At 42.1% G+C, this 15,779-nt stretch overlaps 1 pseudogene; it reads right to left on the reverse strand.

The window, feature by feature from the left end:
• On the reverse strand, positions 3,873 to 14,280 carry LOC8077680 (annotated as a pseudogene).

The following is a 15,779-nucleotide window of genomic DNA, read 5'->3' on the forward strand; positions in this document are numbered from 1 at the left end:
TATGTCTCTTCTTAGCCCATGTGCTTAGGACATCAAAGCGAGTTTGCCTTGTGCGCTGTGTAGGACTAATACCTCATTGAGCGCCAGACTTGGAGCTTGGGCAAGAGCCTAGGGTTGGCGTCAACTCCGTTACCAATTGTCTATCAGCTTCATCAATCCATCTTCTCATCATGCAAATGTTGCTAACTCGACGACAAATTGCAGAAGCATAGCTTCGTTTCTCAGAAACTCAAATTTTACCATCTGAATAACCCCTCTTGCCACCATAAGCTCACTGAATAACAACTCCGTGAAGCCAAAAGAAATCACATCCAAGACATGTGTTTGCTTTTGTTTGGACAATTGTCAACTTCCCAATGATCCGAACCTTTGGTTACCATGATAGTATCCAGGGGAAACCAAGATGTGGAGCATAGAAACAACTTCATGCAATAGGATGAATTCTAGATATTCACCAATTTGCTTCTACTCTTGTATGCACAATTTAGATAGACATGTCTTGTCAATAGAGGAATATCTCCACTTTTCTTGAGGTTGAGATGGCCAAGGGATTTTCAATTGCACAGACCCATTAAATTGACTGCAATTTAATGTTGACCAAGGTTCTAAAGACAACACCCAAACCATGTAATGCAACATTTCCATTTCCTTTTCCTTTTCCTTGCCAAACAGTCTTCAACTTGTGAGGTGAATTAGATGGATTGAAACCCAGCTTGAGAATGTGCCAGGGTGAGGACTCAAGCAGAAATCCATCACTCAAAATGTCTTCTTAGACCATGATCTAGCCAAATCAATAAATTGAGAACATGGGCTTTGACATTTTACTACCTTGTTGAGGCCTGACAGTGTTACTATTGAGTGGTTGCTAAAGGCCATGAACATATCTAACTTGCGATTATGCAGCATGTTTGTAATCTAGAGATCATCACATACTACAAATTCTACAATGATGTCACAGGTGTCGGTAGAGTAGTAACCATTGATTGATGTTGTTTTCACATTGATAGATTCACATGTCTTTTGAATCCAGATTATTAGATGCAACAATACTGTGAGGCATTATCTTAAATGCCTCGCTGGCATCAAGGGATTCAATATCGAGACACAAGACAAAACTAACTGGAAGATCCTGGTTGGTTTTGGTGACATTAAACAAGCTGAGACTTGAAGCTGAGGTTATGGCTTGAGTCCTCTTTAGCTCTAGAACACATAGGTCACTGGAGCAACCCCATGTCGAACATATGGTGGATGTCACTGCATAGAGCTGGGTGTTGGCAGCTGAAAGGACCTAAACGATGCCTAGCAAGAGGGAGGGTGAATAAGGATCTTTATGAATTTTAAAACCTACAAAAACAGATTAAAAACCGAGTTGGCATAGGGGAGTTAGCTTAGCCGAGTAGATGAATTGGCTTAGCCGACTTCACTAGCTAGAACCAGCTTAGTCGGCCCTTAGAACCAGCTTAGCCGACTTCTTTGGGCAGAGCACATGTAGGCTTGTCAAGTGCTTGTTTTGATCTTCTTACTTCCCCTCTTCAACCCAAAGTGTTATGGGGTGTATTTGGTGCAAATGTAACTTGCTCAAGATATTCCTACACCCACAAACACATACACCCGGGTAGAAACAAGTGGAGGCTCACAAATATGAAATAAATACCATGTAAAATGTAAGTGAGCTAAACCAAACAGAGAAGACACAACTATTTATTTGACCAAAGTTTGGGCCTCACCAAAGTGAGTCGCATGTCTTCGTTGTTGAAGCCAATGAGTGACCCAACAAGGTCTACTCATGGCTAGGTCTAAAGCAACCTCTTTCCACCTTTCCACTAAGGAGTCTTCTTTCCTCTTTTAGTGGGGAGACCAACCCTTACAAACTTCCAGTCGTATACCACACCTTGGTGACACGCCGACAACCACTAAGGCCGTCTAGGAGCAAGGCTCCAAGAGTGATAAATGCTTCACATGAACTTGTCACAAAATGCTCAAGGGTTGCTCAACTCAGATTTTCTTCACACACAATCTCACAAGGTTCAAACGATTCTCTCCAATTCAAGAAGTATGGCTAGATGGACACCAATCCCACAAAGGGTGAATTGTCAGCTCTCTCTAGGCTTTGCTGGTGTATATGGGCGTGGGAAAGCTTAAGCAACCGAGCCAAGGCGGTATAAATAGGTAAGCTTCAAAAACTAGCTGTTGGGCTTTCAGGCCAGCCAAAGTTGGCTTAGCCAACTTGGCCAATTGGTTTAGCAAACTCTATGTTAGGTGACCATTGGGGCTGTTGTTGACTTGGCAGCCAAATCAGTTTAGCCGCTTCTACTAGCCAGCACACTCCAAAAGCCTCTTACAAGTGCTTGCTTTTGGTTTTCTCACTTGGGGTTTGTTTTGAGCACTTTGAGGTCACACTAGTAGATTGTGTTGCACCCCTCTTGATAGTATGGCATGCCTAAACTCAAGAAGTAGAAATTCACAATTAACTCCACTTGAGCTTGTCATTCTTCGAGAACAACACCGCTTTCTCAATTTTTATCATTTGCGGGTTTCCGACACCATGATTGTCTTGAGCTAAGTTTCCTTGAGCTATGACTTTGAGTTAATCAAACCATTTGATCAAGATTCCACGTATTTACCAAAGTCACTTTTCCAAATATTTGATCATCCACATCAATGTGGCCCTTGTAGCTTGATTAGTACCTCAACTAAATGCAAGTACTTTCTTCTTTACCGTACATAGGTTCTTCGGCCACCAAGCCGTCACTTGCCCTTTACCTTTGCTTAGTACCGCGAAGCTTTTCCTTACTATCTTCACCATCTCAAGCCATCAAGTCACATCTTGTTTTGAATCAATAGTTAAAGAGCACAATACTTTATTTGTATTGTTGTCTTCATTGCTATGAATATCATTCCCCACTTTGATTGACCAAGCTTCAAGAGTGAGACCGCCATTCTATATGCATTCCTCCACGTCTCATTTACAATTGATACACATAAGCTTGTCAACTCATTTCATTAATATGCCTTGGGTTCATTTCTCATCTGTATACCATTTCATATATTTGAGCCCAGTTATGATATAATCACAAGGTCTTCAGTGTTGGTGATGCTGATAGTGAGGATGACTTCCTCAGATGGCACAGAAGTCAAAGAAGGGTCGAGCGACACTGAGGGCACATTTTTGTCATTATTTCTCCATCCCCAGGTTATTTGGAAAAATCGAATGTCAATATGTAAGGAGTTTATAAACTAAATCTTCGGACCATTTATTAAAATGAAAAACTTCTCAGTTACAATGTTTTATATCTTTTTGAGAGATATATGTAACTTTGCTTTTGGTCACTTCACCCATGTTTAGACGACTCATCGGGCGCCAGGGTGGTACCGTGCAAGTCGACAGCACCTTCCTGACGCGCAGCACGACCAAAGGAGCTTTGCATCTGAAAGTAACTTTTTATCTGAGTTATATAACTTTAAATATTGATTAAAAAAGGTTAAAATAAAAAACAGATTATGCATATGGGTCAGCTTAGCGCGGCAGCTTGTATATAATTCAAGATTGTTTGCACGAATAAAACTGTCATACGATACTCCCTTCATTTCAAATTACAAGACATTTTGGCTTTTTTTAAAGCTATGCACTTAAGATACACACCATGTTTAGATACAAAGTAAAAGCAATGCATATAAAAAACCAAAATGTCTTATAATTTAAAACGGATGAAGTAATCAGGTGATGAATGGACAGCAAAATTGATTAGTCCTATACAGACAACGAATATTTAATGTGAGATGTAGGAAGAACTTTTTCAGTTTAAACCCAAGGAAACAAGGATGTAGAATAAACTTCTTGTTAGAAGAAAAATAGCCATTGCTGGTGCAAATATGAAGGACTCAAAAGTATTTCAAATGAACAAATCATATTATACACTGATAGTGCTAAAGACATGTTCCACTTGGTTTTTACAAATGGATTCTGCCAAGCAGACAATGATAGCCAGAACTGTATGAACCAAAAGTTGGAGAGAAGGAAACAAAAACTTGTTACAAAATGGAAGAAAACTTATTACAGAGGGCAAGTGCCGTGCCAAAATTGCAACACTTCATGTAAACCAATGTGTCGACAAGTTTGATGAATGACGGCAATCTATGAGGTAGCTCGCTTGACGAGCAATGGTCACCTTGCATCGTCCATCAATGGCGTGACTGGTGAAACCTAGGCCGGTTAGTGAACGTGCGGCCATTGGCTCTAACAAAATGTGTGATGGCAATACAAAGACCAGCCCACATAAGTGACAGCAACAAATGGCGAACATCATTCCGTGCTGCAAAAATAATGTAGCAGTCAGCTGTGCACATAACTAACAAATTTCAACAGCATGTACAGTCAATTTAGTTCACACACTTTAAAAATAGTCAAAATCAAGGATGCATATAATAAAGCCAAAAGAATCTCATATTCGTCCTTAGATTGATGGTGCAATATAAATTCATTCTCAACTCCCAAATTGTTTACTTAACATTCTCCAAATCATGTCTCAAGGCAGACTTCATGGCCGTCATTGTGTGGTCTGGTCTCTGGCAAACACGTCACAATTTTGCCATGCTGCTTGGCACATCAACTTGACTACACACCCATTAAGTTGAATCATGGCACAACTCTTCATCAACCCAAGAAAAGGATAAGAGAAGGAATAAATATTTGTGCAAGTGGAATTTCGTCCCATCAATTGCTTTTTTATTTTAATACTCAATGCCTCAATGTACAATCTTCTTCATTTGTCCAAACAAAATAACAAGGCAGCATATCTAGCATTAAAGCTCTTCTAAGGATGAGACTAAATGAATACCTTTAAGAAATTGTTCCTTTATTTGAACGGTGAATTATTTTTGGATAGAAAAAACAGACAGCAAATGCTTCTGCCTGCCAAATTCTAGGGGAGCATTAATTGGCATAAATTAATAACTGAACACCCCCAAGTGTCTGTTTCAGAAAATTCAGAATTAATACCTTGCCTTAGTGACATCATCATGAACATTAGCGCTCCCATAACCAATGCAAAAGCAAGGCGGAAGGACTGTGAAAGAAAAACTGCATAAGTTAGTTCACAATGTAATAGCTCCATACATAAAATTCAACTCCAAGCTATAGCTAATTGTACCCACCGCATAACTCTCCAGAAGTCCTGCTTTGCTTGGCACTGCCATGTCTCGACTAACGGACGTTATATAATGTCCTTGAAGAAGATCCATGGCATCCTACGTAAGGGAATAAATAAATATTGAGGCACTGCCTATGAAGCACACAGGGCAGATATTTCAACGAAAGGTAAACTGGAACTTAGAAGAAAGAGAGTTGAGCCTCGCATGAAGTCAGTTAGAGTGGAGAGTGGAGACATTAGCAACAGATGCATTGATCATAATTGGCATACGGTCCTCTTACACCAGTGAAAATCCTTACCACTCAAATCAATTATACAATGTCATTAAAGCTACCGTTTTCATCATAAATTTCAGCACTTTCTTGCTTAGGCTTTACCCCCACTGCAAGAATCGCACTGGTACTAATATATGGTTAACATAATACTAGGCTAAGTTATGGAAATGCGACATTTGGGGCACCATCAACAAAAATCAACTGCTTACCTGCTTAGTCCCATCAACAAAGTTATTCAAGTAGTATCTTGCAAGCGCATTCCTCAAATCGTTCAGAATTCCTTGTGTAGTTCGCTTCCCATACCTAATAGACAAAAACAAATTTAAAGTATGAACGAAGTATCCTAGAATAAATAACATTCCACAATTGTCTTCATTTCAAAGCACCCAACTACAAACAGAATGAATATAAATTAACGAGCAGTAATCTGAAGACTGACAGAAACAAAAGTGCACTACTTGTTAATGTGGATATGTGGTACCATCCTATGTCCTGTACTCCTGTTGCACTAAAATTTTCTGGATAGACGGAGCCGTTCAACAGATAACTAATAAAACTTTACTGTAGCCCATTATTTAGGTGATACTGGTATAGATTCACTGCAACAATGGTTACCAAGTTACAACAGTTCTTAGTTAATACTAATAGTAAAAAAAATGGAATTCAACCCCTTCATGATACAATTAGAAGTAGTTGCTGTTCTTGGCTTCTTGCTAACGGGAAAACAAAAGGAATGGAAATAGAATAAAAGAACTAAAAAATAAGAAACATGACTTTTTTCCTAAATAAATTACCGAACAAAATCTCCCTTCAGAGCAGGAGTTCCAGAGTACTGAATGCTTATTGCATCTCCATGATTGGCCCACACTGAAAAAAGGCACATTTTACTACACCAACATGATTATATAGCATGGAAAATAGAACCAAGAATCTGAATTAATTTAAATGGTAAACATAATACTCACAAATTTTTAGTTTGTATCAAAGGTTGGATGTTTGCTTATTGTATCACCAGAACCAAGAACTCCTATACGTTGAAGTTGGCTTTCCAGAATCTTTCCCCCAATCATACTCTGGTTAGGAATGTCAAGAGTTCAGATATAGAAGTGAAAGTTGAACAGGAAGAGAACTTATAAAATATAAACAAATAGCTATAGTAATAGTCTGTCATAGAAACATCAACAAGAGCGCAATGATTAGGGTTCTTATTCCATCAGTATTGCTACTATGGGTATGTTCCAGTAAAAAAGAAATGTATTACTAGTATGTACTGTTTGAACAATCTGAAACCAAACAAGTGTGCAACTTAAACTATAGAATCAATATAGAGCATGCATTCCTAAAAGTACATCATATTCCAAATTCCATACACAGTAAATCAGTTTGGATATCGTTCATAAATCAAAAGAGACAGTTTTGCAATTTCTACATCTATCTGATATACACTAATGCTATAATAAACCATGAAGAATGCCCTTAGAGGCTTAGACACAATAAATCATGTCTTACTTTGGTTTGGAAAATGAAAAGGAAGCTGCTAGATAACTGGATGATTAAAACAGTATTGCATAGACATATTATTTTATAAACAAAAAATGTTGAAGTATGTGTCAATGTGATAAGTACCTGAGTCACATTAGTGCGATCCAAACAATCTATACAATTTGTTCTTACAGTGCCAGTCTGCTGCTCAATTTTCTCCTGTTTATCATTTATAAGGAAGTACCTATCACATAACCATATTAGCAAGACCATGTGACCAAAATGACAACATTCAGAGATGAAAGAGGCTTTGGAAAGCAGGTATAAAAGAACATACTACTAAGGTACACAGAAGAACTCACTAGACAAGAAGATAACAAAACAATAAGAGTATGGCTAGTGACTGAATGCATGGCATTTTTCCCACTTAGCCAGAAACTCTGAATATGAAAAACAAAAATCTGCACAGTAGGTCCTTAATGCATCTGTACCCCTAAAGGCTCCAGCCAGATTCCAATTGGTAATGTGCAAGATTAGATAGGTCTGACTTTGAGTAGAAAAACTCATTCTGCATCAGGCTGAATCAGCATAAATTCTATACCCCAACTAATTAAAGAACTAATGACTCACTCAAGTGTGACTCCTATGCAGTTTTTTTTTCTCGAACACACAGGAGAGCCATGTATCTTTTATATTAAGAAGAAGAAAAGGGGTATGAGAAACCCCAAACAAAAAAGAAACCACCTCAACACACCCCAACACAGCCACAACAAGCCCCCACACACTCACAAACATACTTGGTTTTTGCATGCAGATTTAATGTGATTGGTGGTTTTGTGTTGACCAAAACACAATTGGTGATTGATTTGGCCCCAATATAACAAGGTTCGTTTGACAAATACCAAGAATGTACACAAATGATAAAGGGCATGACATTGAATATACTGTATCTGTGTATCAGCTAGCAGCATACTTATGTTTCTGAAGATAGTCCTTGATCTGATCATACAACTGAGAAAGGCGCTCAAAGTGAATATGACCACAAACTCGGTGGAAGTCAAAGTGCACATATCTGCAAGACATAGGCATCCATACATGCTTAGCTACAATACAACATCATAGAAGCAGTGAGTAGTCAATAGTGGTGAAAGAAATCGTTACCTTATATCTTCACTAAGAATAGGTTCAATAGATTTTGCATATCTTTCACGGAGGCGACCCTCTCCACCACTCTGAAAGATAGAACAAAGCCAATAAGCAAGTAAAATACTCTATGCAACATAAGCAGGAAGGAAACACTGTATTACATTTCAACAAAACAAACATGCACACTTGGGAAGAAAAGCATGCAAGTATGCAAAAATGCATATGAGCATATCAGACATCAATCCTAATATGAAGACTTTGATTTTGAAAAATAGACATCTTAAAAAGGAGCAGATCACAAACACAATGGACTTGTAGCATATACTTCTGATTTTCTTAATTTTGAAAATCATAGCACTTTTTTTCTCAAAAACGCAGGAGAGCTGCACTTCGTTATATTAAGAAGAGAAAAGGGCAAGAGCTCGAACAACCCTACAACATCACGCACTACCACGCAGACGCACTCACGCCCAACACATTGAAATGTTACATTGGCGCCCATGAAAAAAATCACACAAGGCAACCACTACTGAGCTAAACACTCTAACTACCAGGGAGAAGGGCAGTCAAGAATGATAGCCCTCAAGCCCCTGCCATAGACCACAAACAGCGCTCCTCACCGGCTATGATCAGAGCACCAGCAAGGTTTGGAGCTGCTCCATCAAAATCATAGCACTAAAGTTAGTAAAAAGTCTAAGAGCAGTGAACTTACTGTATTGACAAGATCAACAGCTAAGACAGCTCCGTATTTCTTTTGCAAGTCATGGAAGTGCCTCTCAAGTACACGAGGCTGAACAGCAGAAACAGATAGCATATAATTTTACAGAAAGGCATAGTGCCATTAAAGCAACAGATAAAGAATTAAACAAGGAATGAGATAAAGAATTAAACCGCCTCCTCTTGTCTAACAACGTCAAAACTAGGTTTATATGTCAAATCAACAATCTGCTCCCACAAGAATGGCATAGAACCTCGAACCTACAAAACATATAATTTGTTAAAATATTTGCTAAGAATGAAGCAAAACTTACAAGTGGGGCAACCAAAAAGCAATATTAAGGGTTGATTTATATTGCACAAAGAAACCTACTTGTACATAGGATGCTGTAAACCCTTTTGACTGCATTATCTGCTCTGATTCAACGAAGTTTGCAGCATAACCCTCTGCATCAGCTCCTCGTCTCCACATTCGAGTACCTTAAAAAAACCGGTGAACTACTATCCAATCCTAAGAAATTGAGTTTACTGGAAATGAGACAGGATGTAGTTAAAACTGATAATGTGCAGTAATAACATATTTAACTAAAATGTTAATGAAATGTGAAAAACTTATTTTGATGCCAACAAACTCTCACCTATCCTTCGTGTGCACCTACGTGCAATAAGGGTCACATTTACCTTCTCTGACCCAACTTCTGCTTGGATATTTTGGAAACCTGATGTTGAGTTAAGTTGCTGAAACTCACAATAAAATATGAAACACAGAAAACTTGAATCAAAATATTAATAGAACAGATCTTATTTCACTAGTAATGAAATTGTTTAAATGTCACAATATGCCAAGGATACTGCCTTGAATTACTGGCAATAAGTACTGGTTCAGCTGTCAAGGGAGAACGAAGAAATCAGAATACTTTGCAGAAATCAGCTTTCAAATCAAAAGTGAAATGAAATAAGGGCCTGTCTGGAAAGGGAAGATTACTATAGAAATTTTGGGATTTCGTTCAAATCTGAATTGAATACTAAGGTGACCCAGTTAACAACACCTCCTATCCAAACAGGATACCTAAAGACAGCGTTAATCTTACCTTGTTCTCAATTAGAGGTTCTAACAGGTAACTGTTCCATAGAAATCTTGGTTCTGCCTGAAAATAATTATTTTAATTGATCAGTACTAGTAAAGCACAACATATACTTTTGATTTTTCTAACACCATAAAAATTCTACAAAAAAAATGGTCCTACAAATTATCCGTGTTGCAGGATGTGGTTATTAATCATATAAAAGTTACTATCATCTTGTGAATTTACAGCATGATACTATAATTACTAAAGTCATTAGCCATTATTAGTTTATTACTGAAACAGCACACTTTGAGATTAGGTGTAAAAGGAGAGTGGAAACTTTGTCGCCAAAAGGAATTGTTAGATTACACCACACTCTTTTTGTATACCAAAAAAAGTAGCAGCAAGAGAAAGTAAACTGGTACTACGGATGTGTTTGGTTCATTTCCTATATAAGCCTGGCTAGCAAAACTAAGTCAGGCTAACTCAAGCCTGTCTCTACCAAGGCAAGACCCGTTTGTTTGGTTGTGTGTGCTGCTGAGCCTGGCTAGGATAAGTTTGTGTTTGGTTGGTTGGCTTAGTTTGTATACAATCACCTCTTCTTTGAGCTGGTGAGTTTACCCTCTCTGAGGCATTTTGTAGAACAGCTGGTGGGCATGTTCCTCTACTCCCCTTCTTGAGCTCCCTGTAGCCACTGTCGTTCCTCACCCCGCTCCCCCATCCATCGCTGCCGCTACTGCCTCCCTCTCCGCCCTCTGCTGCCGGCGCCACCAGCCGCAACCAGCCACGCGCCCACTACAGACGGTCACGCATCAGCGGCGACCACCGCGAGCTCCTACTCTGCCATGCCACGAGCAGCTTGCCTCGCCGTGCAGCACCACCCAAACTGAGCCACCGCGTCCACCTCTTCTTCCCCACCTCCGAGCTCCTCCTCGTGCCAAGCTACGCCAAGCCCGCGACGCCGTGCTCTGGGCGTTCCATGGATGTGGATGTGGCCGTTCCATGGACGTCTACTTGAGCTCTCGCGATCGCCGACAATGGTGAGGAGGGGGCTGGGGCGGAGGTCTGCTCAAGCTTCGGCGGTGGAGAAGAGATCTGAGGAGGGGCCAGGGGCAGTCTGTTTGGCCGAGCGCCGGTGGCCAAGCTTGTCAGGCGCGCGAGGAGCTCTGGCGAACGAGGGCGGCGGTGAGGAGGGGGCACGCGGCGCCGTGCGGAGGAGCAGCAGCCGACGAGCAGGCGGAGCTCGCAAGCCTTCTTGCCGCATGCAAAGGTGGGAGGTGAGGCTGCCCCTGCTCTGCCGCCGAATGCCCCAGCTTCTTGAGCGCCGCTGCTGCGAGAGGGTGGACAAGCAGAGAGGACGGATGAGTGAAGGACCATCACCGGGACGAAGCAGGCGGAACTCGCGAGCCTTCTCTCGCAACGGGAGGTGACTGCAACGCTACCATGAGCCGGGCCAAGCCAGGCTAGGATCGAACGGCCGATTTGGCCGTTTGAAACTGGCCAGGCTCCAGCGGTACGGCAGGCCCATCCCAGCCAGGCCCCAGGACGACTTCAGGCAACCAAACACCCAAAAACTGCCCCAAGTGAGCCGTGGCCAGGCTGGGCTGCCAACCAAACACACCCTACATGTCCCAATAAAGCAAAACCACTGCAGCAGAGGCTTGCAGTGGAGAAAGATAAGGTCTCCATCTGTAAGCAAACTCTGGAATTAGAAATAGAGAAGGAAAGAAACCTGTCTCCAAAGAGGAAGAGATTTATACTCATCGCCTAGATCATGTAGCCTCTGTGCACTGGATTAGAACAAAGACAAGTATGTGGTAAGCAATAAATACAGGGAAACATTCCAAATACTTAATTAATCGAGATCTATTATAGCTTCTCTCTGCCTAAAAAAGCTAAATGTTTCAGGTATAAAGCTCAAGAACGTAACTGAAAATGTTAACAAGGTACTCACGAAAGTGTTAGGTTAACATCGTAGGAGAAGTGAAGGCCGACAGTCCTCTCTGCAGCATCCAGGAGTTCTGAGAATTCTGTTTCCATTTTTTTCTGCCAACAGCATATTTGAATGTTCAAATAGAATATTGGTGAACACAACTTAACTGAGAACAAAAGAAGCATATGTTAGACCTGCTCAGAAGAGGCGGTGTTATGTGCATTATTGCAGGGAAGAACTTTCAGTCCTGTCACTTTAAAAATTGTGTGTCCAAAGTAGGATCCCACACAGTCACGATCCGTGATCACCAGAAAATATGATCCAACTGCAAGTTTAAGCACTCCTATCACACCATATACTGTTTGAGCTTTAGGTTTTGTAGTGGATCCGCGTGACGGCAAGTCTTGAACTAGATTCATTGTTCCACTGGCCCGGCTAACTGACAAGTACAAGTCAGCAAGGCCATCAATTGGTTCAAATATATAACAGTCAGGAAACTCCCAGAGTCTCAATCTTGTATGGAGTTTAGACGAAGGGCTTGCTTCAGTTGTCTCATCCATGGCAGGATAACCTGAAATAATCAGTAATACTGATGATAGTTAGCATTGTAATGACATGGTTAGATTTTCATTTAGCGTACTGGTCAGTTTGATATCAGAAAATATCATTCATTTCAAGATACTTGGAACTAGAAGATAAACATATTAAAAGAATTATAGTGAGTACTTTTGGCACATCCATCTTTTATTACATCTAATCTAAATCTAAAATAAGAAAAAAAGAGAAGATGTTGAAACGGAAGTTATCAACATCTTGAGCAGTTAGCCAATAACGGTTGCCCAATAGCCTTTGTTTTCTTCCTTCTCTCCTTTGCTCCAAATATTTGTCTCATTTCCATAATTATTGCTATATCTCCATAGAGTCTCTTCCCAGAATCTATTCTTTTATATCCTCTTCATCTTCCTCCACATATGTTATCACACTTCACAGCATGTTTAGATTATGTTTGACAGAAATGGACAAGGAGTACATTTGGAGCCACAATATACTTGTGGCATGGTGTTTAGCATATAAGAAGTTGCCTGGTATTTTCTGAATAATTTCTCTGCATTGTACAATGGCAGAAGAAATGACAGAGCTGCAATGGCAACCATCAGAGCAAGCCTTCTGGAACATTAGAATACAAACATCAACAGTAGGCCTTGAATAATCATCCTTAATGGAAAATAAATAAAGAGCTCCAACCTTGAGCGTGGGCAACCGTGAGATGGCCACCAAAAGGAGCACAACCAAACAATTGGCTTCTATCTGAGCCAGGAAAATGAGATCTAACACAGTTCCAGTGACATCGAAGAGATCTAATGCCCTGGATCCTTCTATTAACAAGATTCACACAAGGCTGGTGGGCCACGAGAATGCATCCAGTAACTAGAGCAGCACAGCTAGTCATTGGCCTATGGTGTGATAGCTAGCACCGGAGATCCTGGGCGATGAAGAATTTGAATGTCTTTGTGGTCCTATATGTTGTTGGAGAAGACAAATCAGGACCGGCTGAAGTGAGAGAGAATCAAGCGATTAGCTCAACAGCATGTGCTATTCACCTAATTCAGAAACACCGAACTTGCATTGCTGGCACGAAATCAAGGCTAAATCCATGGTTGTCCGGTCAATCGCTGAGATGGACAGGACGCTCACAGGTCAAGCAGTCGCGATTTCTATAAGATTAAGCAGCATGGCGTCCGCACCACCCAATCAAAAAAAACACTGCCTACGAGTAGTGTATCACTCAGCAACCCATTTCTAAACCACCAAAAACACTGAATCGAAATCTAATACCTCTTAAAAATAGCAGGTTATGGCATATACATATCAAACACCAGAACAAAGACCCAGTCCACACGATTTTTAACAGCAGAGATCGTTTCGTTACCCTAATTGTATAATCTGTACATAAATTATCACTAGCAAATTATTAAATCCAATTTGGGACGCAAAAGGAGAGTGGATGGTCGGTTTACCTTGGATCAAGTTCAGAGAGCGGAATATGGGTCAGCCTTGCACCAAACAACCAGCCTTATTGCAGGATAATAGACCGCCTATACACCAAAATCCATAACATCAGGCAATTTTGAGCGAGTGGAAGGATGAAATTGGTGACAAAACAGCTATATACCAGATTTTTGTATAGCTAAAAGTTAGATTGACGTGACATCAGACATCACAGAAATCGTACCCAGAATCCCAGCTTAGAATCTGTATCTCCGCAAGGAAAAAGGACGATAGGTTAGGGGCGAGAGGGGTCGTACGGGTGGTGGATTTCACGGAGGACTTGGTCACTTGGAGACGAAGACAGCGTCGTGGGCGGAGATGGTGGATTCCACGGAGGACTTGGGCGAGAACGAGGCGGATCCGAACGCTGCGAGGGCGATGAACACGGCAGCTGGGGCGCGAATGGGACGAGAAGGGGCGGGGGGCGCGGGGGCCGGGCGCCGAGACGGCGTGGCGGGGCGGGGCCGGGGCCGACCGGGGAGGTGCGGGGAGCGGCCGGGCTGAGGATTTTTTTTAAAAAAAATCATTAAATCTCTTTTAAATTTTTATTAATCGTCTATATCAAGATTTGTCACTTAGCAAAGGCATATAACTCTTATGTGGTGTCAAGTCAAGATTGCTTTTATCGTGATTAAAGTTATAGCTATTCTTACGGTCATGCTCGCGTCCGGACATCCGATGGGATTGAATCCCATCGGACGCCCTCCATCATCATGGCCCCGCACCAGTCCCCCACATCTATCCAGAAGAAAAAGCATATCCCGCATCGCCTCCGTCCGCACGACCTCATATCGCCTCGCCCACCCGACCAGAAGAAGAAAAGCACAGCCCGCACTGCCCTCACGCGCACGGGAGAAGTGGATCGAACCCACGCGCCCTAGCCCTCGCGCGTACGGGATTCGCTCTCTCTCTCGACCTTGTCAGCCCCCTAGCACCTTCCCCCGCCGCCAGCTCGCCCCCAAAGCTCGGCCCCAACTTGCCACCCTCCCTTTGCTGCTGCAACATCGAACGAGACCTAATGCAACAACCGAAGAAAACCATTGCAACATTCAACCTAAATCTAATGCAACAAACGAAGAAAACCGTTGCAACACCAAGCAAGTGAGCTCACCGGAACCCTAGCCTACTGTGACATCAACCGAGACCTAGTGCAACAAACGAAAAAACCCATTGCAACATTACCCCAGATCTAATGCAACAAACGTAGAAAACCATTGCAACATCAACCTAGAGAGCTTGTCGAAACCCTAGCCTACTGCAACATCAATTGAGACCTAATGCAACAAATGAAGAAAACCATTGCAACATCAACAAATACTTAATGCAACAAACGAAGAAAACCATTGCAACATCAAACCAGACCTAATGAAACACAAAAAAAAGCCATTGCAACATGGTGAGGAGTTGAACCGCGGAGAGCTCGTCGGAACCCTAGCCACCACCATATCTCATAGATCCAGAGGGAGAAGGAGTAGAGGAGGAGGAGGAGGTGGTGGAGCAGATCCAGAGAAGGAGGAGAGGGGAGAGAGGCCTCGGATCCAAATCCGTCCCCACCTACCTCGTCGAAGCTATGCCATCGTCATCGTCTTTGGATGTATGGAGGTGAGAGAGCGAGGGAGAGAGAGCAGGGAGGGAGGGAGGCATGCTCTCTTTGCCGGAAGCTACCGTTGTCGCCCACACTCTGGTGACATAGAGACAGACAGAAGTCGTTGCGAGGGGAGGGATGGAGGGAGAGAGGGAGGGGTAGCTCGCCAGGCGTTGTAGGGTGGAGAGCGCGCTGACGAGCAGCCTAGGCGGGCGTGGCGCTAGCGAGCCGAGAGGGGGCGCGTGCGCTCGGGCGAGCGGTGCCGCGGCGGCGAGCGACGAAGAATGGAGCAGGCGACGCTCGAGTGGGCTGCGTAGAGGAGAAAAAGGAAAGAAGATAAGACAGCGGAGGGAGTGGAGGAGCTTGCGCCACGTC

The sequence above is a fragment of the Sorghum bicolor genome, chromosome 8 (genome assembly GCF_000003195.3).
Source record: "Sorghum bicolor cultivar BTx623 chromosome 8, Sorghum_bicolor_NCBIv3, whole genome shotgun sequence".
Classification (NCBI taxonomy): Eukaryota; Viridiplantae; Streptophyta; class Magnoliopsida; order Poales; family Poaceae; genus Sorghum; species Sorghum bicolor.